This window comes from Numenius arquata, chromosome 28 (genome assembly GCF_964106895.1).
Source record: "Numenius arquata chromosome 28, bNumArq3.hap1.1, whole genome shotgun sequence".
NCBI classification, from domain to species: Eukaryota; Metazoa; Chordata; class Aves; order Charadriiformes; family Scolopacidae; genus Numenius; species Numenius arquata.
Window position 1 is genome coordinate 1,035,629 of NC_133603.1, and position 11,111 is coordinate 1,046,739.

An 11,111-nucleotide genomic window follows, 5' to 3' on the forward strand; every position below is an offset into this window, starting at 1 on the left:
CTTTTCTCTATTGCCATTTGGCATCATTTTTTAGGTACCAAAAATAAAACTACAGTAAAGAGCATCAGACCTCATTTGTGTCTCAATCGCGCCCCCGGAATCATTTTGAACCCCCTCCCGGACAAAAAAATCAGACCGGGACCTAACATATTACTGGTGACGAAGGTGGGATAGGATTCTGGGGACTGGGAGTGCTGTTTTTACTATTTGCTTATTGTGTGTATTGGAGAAGTGCTGAAGTTTTTGTGAACAGTAGGAGTTTATTTTTGGATTTGTTTATTGACTGTTAGTGGTCTGTGAACATACGTGTGTGCCTCTCGGAGACGTAAGGGGGTGGGAATCTGTGTTGAATTGTTTAGTGTGCTATGTGCGACCTCTCCGAGTGACTGCCCCCGACCTTTGTTGTTGAAAACCAGATTTGAGTTTTGATTTTTTTTGTTGTTGTTGAGTAAATATGAGCGAGAGCCTCTCACCCCCTTCGGGGCGAGATGTTTTGTCTGATCTTTTGGAAAAACATAATGCGCGCCCTTCAGTACCGGGTAGTGATTGGGCACGAGATAATTGGCATAATCTGCAGAGTGTTTCCGATCGAATCAGCACCTTACAAAGGGATGCCAGACTTCGCTTTGGAAAAGGGCAATCTATTCTATGCGCCGTTCTGGGTGCTAGTTCAGTTGCTGCCGTAGAAGCTCGGGATCAGCGACGCGGCGCCGAGTCTCAAATTGTATAGTCTCTGCAGACTCTGGTACAATCATCTTTGCAAGGAGGAGTGGAGGAGTTAAAGGGGCAGTGAGATCAAGAGCGAGCTCAGGCGAGTTGTTTGCAGTCCGCCCTTAAAGAACAACTCCTTGCGGACGGGAGCAGAAGAGATCCCTTATACCCCAGCACAGAATTAGGCGAAGCGAAAGCTAAATTGGACGAGGGGAAAGCCCCTCCTTGTTCGCTCCAGGCCTCTTGTCAAAGTGGAGTATGAGTTTGACGATGGTCAAAATGCTGCCCCTCAACTTACCATTAAGGAAATGCCTTACTCCGCTGTGGAATTAGCTAAACTAAAGAAAGAATTTAGCCGTGCTCCCAGGGAGTCAGAGACAGAGTATGTGTGGAGAGTGTCCTCATCGGGTGGAGATCAGGTACTGTTAAGTGAGAAGGAAGCTGAAGGATATTGGGCCCCTGGAATGTTCTTAACTACTGGCCACCACCGGGCTCCCTGGTCCCTAACTCAAAAAGCAGCCTATTGGGCCGGAGGTCTCAGTCCTTCAGAAGGAGGAGACCCCCTTGCTATCTCCGGGTCGGTCGATCAGATAGTGGAAAGTGTGCAAAAAGGGGTTTGCCTGCAAATGATGTCCAACCATGAGCTTAGACTCCAACGAGAATCCCCCGTGATGCTGCCAGTAGACCCCGAATGAACGGCACCGCCGATAAGAGGACTCCCTGGCTCTTTGAAACCAATCGGTACACAGCTGCGAGGAACCATTAGGGCAGCGTGCCGAGGTGAGGCAGCTGCAGCAGAGGAAGGGGAAGAAAGAGCACCCCCCGATCACAGAGATCCAAACCGGAGGGCGTGGACATGGGGAGAAGTTGCCCAAGAATTAATTAACTACGGGTGAAAATATGGTCCTGTTAGTGTCCCCTCTGCCAAACCAGACTCGAAAGGGTTAAGACAGACAGAGCTAGAAACCCCTCCGGCTGCCAGAGCCAGAGAAAAAACAATGGGTCAGTGGCGGGAGGGAGATATCCAAGAGGCGAAATACCTTGTGGACTATGGGATGGCAGAAAGGTACTCCCCGAGATCTGATGGATGGGTTACCAACTGACACGCTAGAAAAACTGGTTAAGGAGTGGCCCGAGAAACCTGTGGCTCCCCAAAATTTAACTTCAAGCTGGACAAAGACGCCGGGCAATTCTACCCCGAGTCTCCGCTGCCCCCCCACTTTCGATCTCTCCAGCAGGAATCTGCGGGAAACTCACTGCTCCGCTTCTCAACAGCGGGCGGAGGAGCGGAGGGGCCTGGCTACGTATCAGACAGCTCCCTATGAACCAGCGAGGAGATGTTATGATTACCTGTTTTGTAGGACCTAAGAAAATCCCAATTACATTTTTGGTAGATACTGGAGCTCGAATTTCAGCCTTGAGAACTGAGGATGCGTCCCGTAGTGGCATTTCAGTACGGAAGCGAGGGTTGTTGTAGCTGATGTGGTCGGCAATGTACAAGCACAATCATTAGCCACAGTTAACTGGACACTGCCGGGAGAGGAAACAACCGTTTTAACACCAATGGTTGTCGGACCATTCCCACTTAACCTCTTAGGGCTGGGTGTCTTGAAAGATAGAAAGTGGACGGACACAGGGGGAGGGAGCTGGTCTTTTGGTGCAGTGGAGGTGCGACTTTTACAAACCGCACCCCCACTTCCCCCCTTGAAAATAACAAACATCAAACCCCTCGGGGCACGAGAGGGAATAGCCCCACTGTTAGAGGACTTAAGGGAACAAGGAGCTGTCGGTCCTACTCACTCTCCTTTTAATTCCCCGGTACGGCCAGTCCGAAAGCCAAATGGCAAATGGAGATTGACTGTAGATTATCCAAGAGTAAATGCAAATACTGGTCCATTAACAGCTGCAGTGCCAAAACCAGCTGACCTCACAGCTACTACCCAGGAGCGAGCTCACCCTGTTATGGCAACTATCGATGTTAAGGATATGTTTTCAATGGTCCCTCTGCAACCTGAGGACCAGGATCGTTTCGAGGGTACAAGCATTCTCCCGCATTAGCCCACCATGCTTTAGCAAAAGAACTTGAACTGATCCCGCTAGAAGAAGGAGTCAGAATTTACCAATACATCGATGATGTGCTAATAGGAGGAAATCAGACAGAAAAGGCTCAAAAAACACAAAATGACATTATTGTCCATTTGGAGAGCTTAGGATTAAAGATTCCACCTGAAAAGGTTCAAGCCCCCTCCAACGAGGTTAAATTCTTAGGAATCTTGTGGAAAGGAGGAATGACCTGCATTCCTAAAGATACTCTTACCACGCTAGACCAGGGAAAAATGCCCGGATCAAAGAAAGAGTTGCAGCATGTGTTGGGATTGCTCGTGTTTTGGAGAAAACATATCCCAGACTTTTCTATCATTGCCAGACCTTTGTATGACTTACTGAGAACAGGTGTGTCTTGGGACTGGACCCCATTCGTGAAGAAGCTTTGCAGCTTTTAATACATGAAGCAGCGAATCACCAGGCACTTGGCCCTGTATATCCCACGGATCCTGTGCAAATTGAGTGGGGGTTCTCTCAATCAGGATGGTCATTACGCTTTCGGCAAAAAGATCCTGAAGGTCCTCCTCGTCCTATCAGTCTTTCTGTCGGGTCCTTACAGGGCGCACTCACCATGGCCGCACTTCTCGCAGCGAACCGGGAGGTTTTCGGGGTTCAGGGCTCGGCCGGAGCAGACGCAGCAGGATTGTTCCTTGCCCGACACCGCCGCTGGGGGGGGATGCAATTAATGACAGGGGGGTAACTAATTAAAGGAGGGGAGGGGTTCATTAATTTAGGGGGAGCAGTTCTTACTGGGCCTGATGTCCCTTTACTTGAAGGGACTATTTTTACCTTAAAATTCTGGCAGGTGGCAACAGACCAAAGGAGAGGAGTAGGAGAGAAGGACGGGAGAAGCCGGGTGAAGGGTCCCTCTCGACTCCTGGTTTGACCAATGGAGGTGACACAATCATAGAACCATGGGATTGTCGGGGTCGGAAGGGACCTGTGGGATCATCTGCTCCAACCATGAACCCAACGCTGATAAAAGCCATCACTGACCCATGTCTCTAAGCACCATCTCAACCGGGCTTTTGAATCCCTCCAGGGATGGTGCCTCCACGCCTTCCCTGGGCAGCCCATTCCAAGGCTTCATAACACTTTCCATGGAAAAAATGTTCCCAATATCCAATCTGAACCTCCCCTGGTGCAACTTGAGGCCGTCTCCTCTCGTCCCATCGCCTGTTCCTTGGGAGAAGAGACCGACACCCCCCCCCCGGCTACACCCGCCTTTCAGGGAGTTGGAGCGAGTGAGAAGGTCTCCCCTCAGCCTCCTCTTCTCCAGACTGAATACCCACAGCTCCTTCGGCTGTTCCTCAGAAGGTCTCCAGACCCCTCACCAGCTCCGTTGCCCTTCTCTGGACCCGCTCCAGCACCTCAAGGTCTTTTTTTGTGGTGAGGGGCCCAAAACCGGACACAGCCCTTGAGGTGGGACCTCCCCAGTGCCCAGTACAGGGGGACGGTCACCTCCCGAGTCCTACTCACCACGCTGTTCCTGACACAGGCTGCTGGCCTCCTTGGCCACCTGGGCACGCTGCTGGCTCATGTTCAGCCCACAGTCGACCAACACCCTCAGGTCCTTTTCCTTGGGGCAGCTCCAGCCGCTCTGCCCCAGCCTGGAGCATCCATGGGATTGGTGTGACCCAAGGGCAGGACCCGGCACTTGGCCTTGTGGAACCTCATCCCATTGGCCTCGGCCCATCGATCCAGTCTGTCCAGATCCCTCTGCAAAGCCTTCCTGCCCTCCAGCAGATCAACATCCCACCCAGCTTGGTGTCGTCTCTGAAGTGCTTGAGGGAGCACTCAATCCCCTCCTGCAGATCATCGATGAAGATGTTGAAGAGAACCGGCCCCAGCACCCAGCCCCGGGGGACACCACTGGTGTTTCTAGATCTTTCAGGAAGTTCAGAGTGACACTCACAGGGAATGGACCGCAGCAAATCACGGCTCCCAGCTCAGACCCTGGGCAGGAACACCCCGGTGGCAGGTCCTGCGTGTCCTACAGATGAAACCTCGAGAGCTCCCTGTGCTGAATGTATCTAAAGGCAGCGGCATGATGTACGAAAGGATTCCTGAAAACCAGATTCATCAAAAGCGACTTCTGTAAGTCCCTGGGCAAAACTGCCCATGGTATCACCACATTATGGAATCACAGAATCACATGGGGTTGCAAGGGACCTCTGGAGATCATCTCCTCCAACACCCTGCCAGAGCAGGTCCCAGAGGAAGGTGTCCAGGTGGGGTTTGAACGTCTCCAGAGAAGGAGACTCCACCACCTCCCTGGGCAGCCTGTCCCAGGGCTCTGCCACCCTCACAGGAAAGAAGTTCCTCCTCGTGTTTAGGTGGAACTTCTTAAATTCAAGTTTGTGCCCGTTTCCTCTTGTCCTGTCCCTGGGCACCACTGAAAAAAGACTGGTCCCGTCCTCCTGACACCCACCCTTTAAGTATTTATAGGCGTTGATCAGATCCCCCCTCAGTCTTCTCTTCTCCAGACTAAAAAGACCCAAGTCCCTCAGCCTTTCCTCATCAGAGAGGTGCTCCAGGCCCCTCATCATCTTGCTCCTGCATCCCCTGCTTGCCTTCCTCTGCCCGGGGACTGCCTCAGAGATTCCCCGATCCATGAGGTGCCGAGGTTAAATTTGTTCTTTGCCTTTAATCTGTGTTTTTGTGGTTGTTCCTGCGTCCTGCCTGCATCGGCTCACACAATTATTATTTTTAGTGCTTGGGTTGTGCATCGTTTCGACCTTGGGAAAGAGGATGGAACTCGGCTTTGTTGTGCTACATCAAGATAAAGGCTGTTAATGAAAATATAATTACTGCAGGAGCGGTAATGTACTAGATTGGAGTTGGGTAGCTATCCTATTTTTTGAGCTTGCTGCTTTTGAGGTAGAAAAACTGCAAAGTTTAAATGTTTAAAGAAGTGCTAATAACTTCTACAGATTTACGCAACGACCATTTAAATACCCTGAACTCAAGAAAATGGAGTAGAAAGCAAAAGCCGGAAGAGACACGTGTAAGAACAGAGAAATATAAAACCTTAAATCTTTTTGAGTTGCCTGAATCCCGGTTGACATCATTTGGAAATACTTCTTTCTAGGTTTGTCCAAAGCCTTTGCATTGAACCCACCAGCCTGCATCTGCCTTCCACTCTGCTTCTATCTACTTCTTGTCTAAATCTTACATGAGAGATGGGCAAAAGTCAATTCCTCTTTCTCTTCTAATGCTTTTGTTATCGGGGGGCGGGGGAAGGGTTGGTGTCTAAGCCCAGTTGTAACCCATACGGAATTATTTTCCCTACGGCTATTTGTGTGATCCTCTGAAAGAAACCTTACTAGTCTGACACACTGAATTCTAATTAATTTCTGTAGCAAGTTACTCTGTCTTCTTGAATGATAACACTTGGTCTAACAACCTTTTACATACGTTTAAATGTGTTGGTTTTTTTTCCGTTACTGCATTTTTGGTCTTTCTGTGAACGGTCCATGAGGAAGGAGTAGGTCTGTCACCAAGAACATCAATTGCCATGTGAGCAAAACACTGATTTTATGTGGGATCTCTTTGATGACGTTTCTATGAGACATAAGGATTGTGTACAAAGTGTGATCTCTAAAGAAATAAAACAAGCCCCGAATCTTCTGTCTTATTATTTTAGCTTTTGGCTTTTCCATGCCGCTGTTTCCTCCTTTTTAAATGATCTAAGAAGTTGGGAAAAGAAGGGAGATCGGGCTTTTTCTTTTTTTTTAGAGCTGCAGAATGGCTGAAATGGAGGTACTTCCGGCAGAATTATTTTTAGGGTGTTCTTTTTTGCTGCTTTTACAACCTGATAAAAATATGCCTGGTCTGTCCCGGAAAACCAAGAAAACTTATTAAAAAAGCCAGCTGGAAAGTTGCTCTTTTGTGAGCTTCAGCTGAACTTTTGGATGCTGCAGAAGTCTGTGTTAAAGAATGAACTTCTGTCTTGTTTTCTTTTTCACATGAAGTAGTAAAAATTTAGGTCTCAAGACCTCTTTCCCTTTCCCGTCACCTCCTCCCAAAATCTCATACAACATGATTTCTGTTTGGTTTTTGCTCTAATTAAACACGAGGGTCTTAGGAAGCTGCGTAAACCTTGTCACTAAGCGTTCCTAGGGAGATAAAGCTTTAAGTGCTTTAATTTGTGTGGTTTAATACTGTCTCTCTGTCTTCCAGCACCGAGCCCTTGGATGCGTTCGCCCATGGAGACGCCTTCCAGTGAGTCCAGTAAACGACGTCGTCTTTACCGGTCCATCAGACGGTGTCCGGCTTCTTCCTGGGGACACCCGAGAGTCTTCCCGCGGAGGTGAGATCTCTGGGTGGAAAAGAGAATTGATCATAGAATCACTCAGGTTGGAAGGGACCTTCAAGGTCATCTAGTCCAACCATCAACCTAACTCTGACAAAAAAAAACATCACTAAACCATGTCCCCCAGCACCATGTCAACCCGTCTTTTGAACACCTCCAGGGATGGTGCCTCAGCCCCTTCCCTGGGCAGCCCATTCCAAGGCTTGATAACCCTTTCAGTGTCAAAATTTTTCCTAATGTCCAGTCTGAACCTCCCCTGGGGCAACTTGAGGCCGTTTCCTCTTGTCCCATCGCCTGTGACTTGGGAGAAGAGACCGACCCCCCCCCGGCTACACCATCCTTTCAGGGAGTTGTAGAGAGCGAGAAGGTCTCCCCTCAGCCTCCTTTTCTCCAGGCTGAACGCCCCCAGCTCCCTCAGCCGCTCCTCACAAGACTTGTTCTCCAGACCCCTCACCAGCTCCGTTGCCCTTCTCTGGACCTGCTCCGGCCCCTCAATGTCTCTTTTGTTGTAAGGGGCCCAAAACTGGACACAAAAATAGTCCCTGAAGGATAAGGCAGTGCTCAAGTAGGAGAATTATTGGCTGTGTGCAATGTCTTTCAGCACGAGGATCAATCTACCTCTCCTGCCTATATCTACACTGATTCTTTCGCTGTCTTTTAAGGGTGCACTGAGTGGCTCCCATTCTGGGAACAGAACGGGGGGGAAGTTAAAGGAAAAGTGGCAAGATATTCCAGCAATTGCTAAACAAGGGAGCTTTGCAGTGGCATGGATTGCCTCCCACCAGACCCACGAAACTCCGGCTAGCCGATGGAACAATGAAGCCGATGAGATGGCCCGACTTGCCCCCTCGCAAAATGAACCAATAGGGGAGAATTGGGAACGACTTTTGGAATGGTTACATGTGAAAAGGGGGCACACTGGGGCAAAAGATCTGCATGGAGAAGCTCAAACAAGAGGTTGGCCAGTCACCCGAGGAAATTGTCAGACTTGTATTCCAGCTCGTGGCCGATGCCGCGCGCCATTAGGAAAACATCCTCTTAGGGAAGACCCACTACGTATTCGAACGGGTGAAGGACTGTGGGGTGCCTGGCAAATAGATCACATGGGTCCATTCCCAAGATCTAATGGAAAATATTATGTACGAGTAGGGGTAGAAATAACATCAGGCCTAGTGCAAGCCGAGGCTTTTCCCCGTGCCACAGGAGAGAACGCTGTTAAAGCCTTGCAACTGTGGCTTAGTACCCTTCCTAAGCCTCAGGCAATTCAGTCGGACAATGGCTCTCACTTTACAGCTAAAATTGTTCAGGACTGGGCCAAAGAGAAAGGAATTCAATGGGTATTTCACACTCCGTACTATCCTCAGGCTAATGGAACAGTGGAACGTACTAATGGCCTCCTCAAACCCCATGAATCAGAGTGGGACAAACAGCCTTTCGGAAGCTGTTGCCCACGGTAACAGCCGGTGGGGGGTGAATGGATGCCCCAAAATTACAGCCTTTAGCCCACAAGCTCCTACCATAGTCCCAACAGCTCCTGGCCCAGACCACCCCAGTAAACCCTCGCATTACCCTGGACAACCAGTCCTGGTGGAACTACCTACGATAGGAGCAGTTCCCCTAGCATTGGGTACACCCCTTAAGAAATATACCTGGATTGCAAAAGATGCCCTAGACAAAGAATACAAAATTAATACTAGATGGACCGTCCCATCTTTTTAGTATCTGTAATCCCGCTTCCCGTTTTGAACCGAGGATGGCTTTTCTTTCATCTTGTCTTTCCAGGAACAGTCCACCAAAAACCAAAGACTCTACTGCAAGCTGTACTGAAGATATATGTAGGCTTTAATGCTTTAATCCTTTGCATCGTATTGGTACAATTGCTTTGTTTCGCTTATGCTTTTAGGATGTATTGTGTATCATCACAGAAACTGTTTTGGGCAACTCTTTACCCTTAGCTCTTGGGGAAGCTGTAGTCTCATAGATGTTACTGAATAGAAAAATGAGTTTGTGACGTTAGGGACCTCTGTAGCCCGGGCATTCAACCTCACTAATTGTTGGGTGTGCGGAGGACCACTTGGTTCGGCGAGCTGGCCGTGGACCTCGGTCCCTGTTTCCCCTAATGGCTAGTGAGCAATTACAGCGAGGAAAAAAAGGACATCTGTTGGGAAGAAGAAAGCTCACCATCTCCTTGGCCAATCCGATACCCAGCTCGAGGCCAATACTGTCTGAGCCGCACTCAACCAGGTGGTACCTTTGTAGGGATCAGCACTTGTAATTGGACCTTCACACGTGGGAATCACGCGTCTCCCCCTAATGATCTTTTTGTGGTATCCGAAAGCAATTTAACTTCACTGCCAAAGGTCCTCGATAGGTTTGGGTGAATGAATCGGGGCACGTGAAGCTGTTTTCTGGCTTCTGGTCTCCGGTAAATATAACTGTCCACACAGACTGTTGGTATACACCAGAAAAAAACATAAGTTGTAACTGGAGGAATAGCACGGGTGCTTGGTGTTGCAGTGTTATAGATAGAGCCCACCATTCCAGTCCATGGCAAAATTTGGCATTCCATACCCCTTTAGGATTGAGTAATTCGACCTATTTTTCAGGTGCCCTAGACTCCCACTGGTCTATTTGAAAATGGCACCAGAGCACCGCAAGGCCACTATTGGATCTGTGGACACCATGCACACGAAATGCCACCAGCAAATTGGACAGGAACAGGTTACGTTGGAGGAATCCACCCTTTGTTTGTCCTCCTTCCCGAAAGCGGTGGTAATGATCTAAGTGTTAAGCTGTACGATGATCTCACACGGAATAAGCGATCTATTGACACCAGTCTGACACCTGGAAGTAGCCAAAAATGGGGAAAAGATGGCTGGTCCCCCGCAACAAACCATTGAACATCACGGGCCAGCCACCTGGAATCCTACTGAGTTAATTAGCGGTGCTCGAGAACCCATCTATAACCTAAACCGCATAATTCACCTTCAAGCTGTTTTAGGAATCGTTACTAACGAAACTGCTCGCGCCCCAGATCTGTTGGGGGGCCAGGCCACGCAAATGCAAACCCCAATTTTGCAACACCACGTGGTTCTCGACCACCTGCTGGCTGAAGGAGGAGGTGTTTGTGGTAAATTGAATGACTCAAATTGTTGCTTAAAAATTGATGATAACGGCCAGATTGTCAAACAAATAACCTCTGGGATAAGAAAGTTAGCCCACGTCCCTGTCCAAACCTGGAAAGACCGGGAAATTGATCCCTTTTCCTGGCTTCTAGGAGGTCCATGGGTCAAACGAATTCTGTTCTACTTGCTGTGTGGAACTGCAATGCTTTTCTTCTTACCGTGTATAATTCCGTGTTTAATACGATGGATTCAAAGTGCGGTACAAAATACGGAGTTTGTACCTACTGTCTCCCCTAACGGCGTGAAGTGTGTACGGGCCGTCCCAGAACCTGTTTCTTTGCCCCTAAATATTGTGTAAACTCCTGCCTAATTCTCCCTCTTTCCCTCCCCCCTCCTCACCCACCACGGGTCCTGAAGAACTCCTCGGGGACCTTCGAGCCGCGGGGTGGATGTAAGAGCCCGACAGATCGATAAGATGCCTCAAAGCCCGCTCGCCGCAGGACTTCTATCGCCGGTGTACCCATAACAAAGGATTTGTGTCCTTGGTTCTCAAAACTCTACCCTGTTTAACCCAAAAACTTGCCTGTTTCTCAAGGCCCAGCGCTGCTCACGAGGCAGAGGCAGGGCGGGGGGGAGGGGGCTCGTGCAGCAACCGTGTGGGACACCGATGGGATGAGCACAGTGGGAGACAGTGCCAAAAGCCTTGCTGAAGTCAAGGTAGATGACATCTGCTGCTCTCCCCTCATCCAGCCATCCAGTTATAACGTCACAGAAGGCTATCAGACTGGTCAAGCATGATTTACCCTTGGTAAATCCGTGTTGACCACGTCCAGTAACTTCTTGATCTTCAACGTGTT

The 11,111-nt window shown here is 49.3% G+C and overlaps 1 pseudogene; it reads left to right on the plus strand.

The window, feature by feature from the left end:
* Positions 1-454: 454 nt before the first annotated feature.
* Positions 455-2,079, plus strand: LOC141476087 (uncharacterized; annotated as a pseudogene).
* The last annotated feature ends 9,032 nt before the right edge of the window (positions 2,080-11,111 follow it).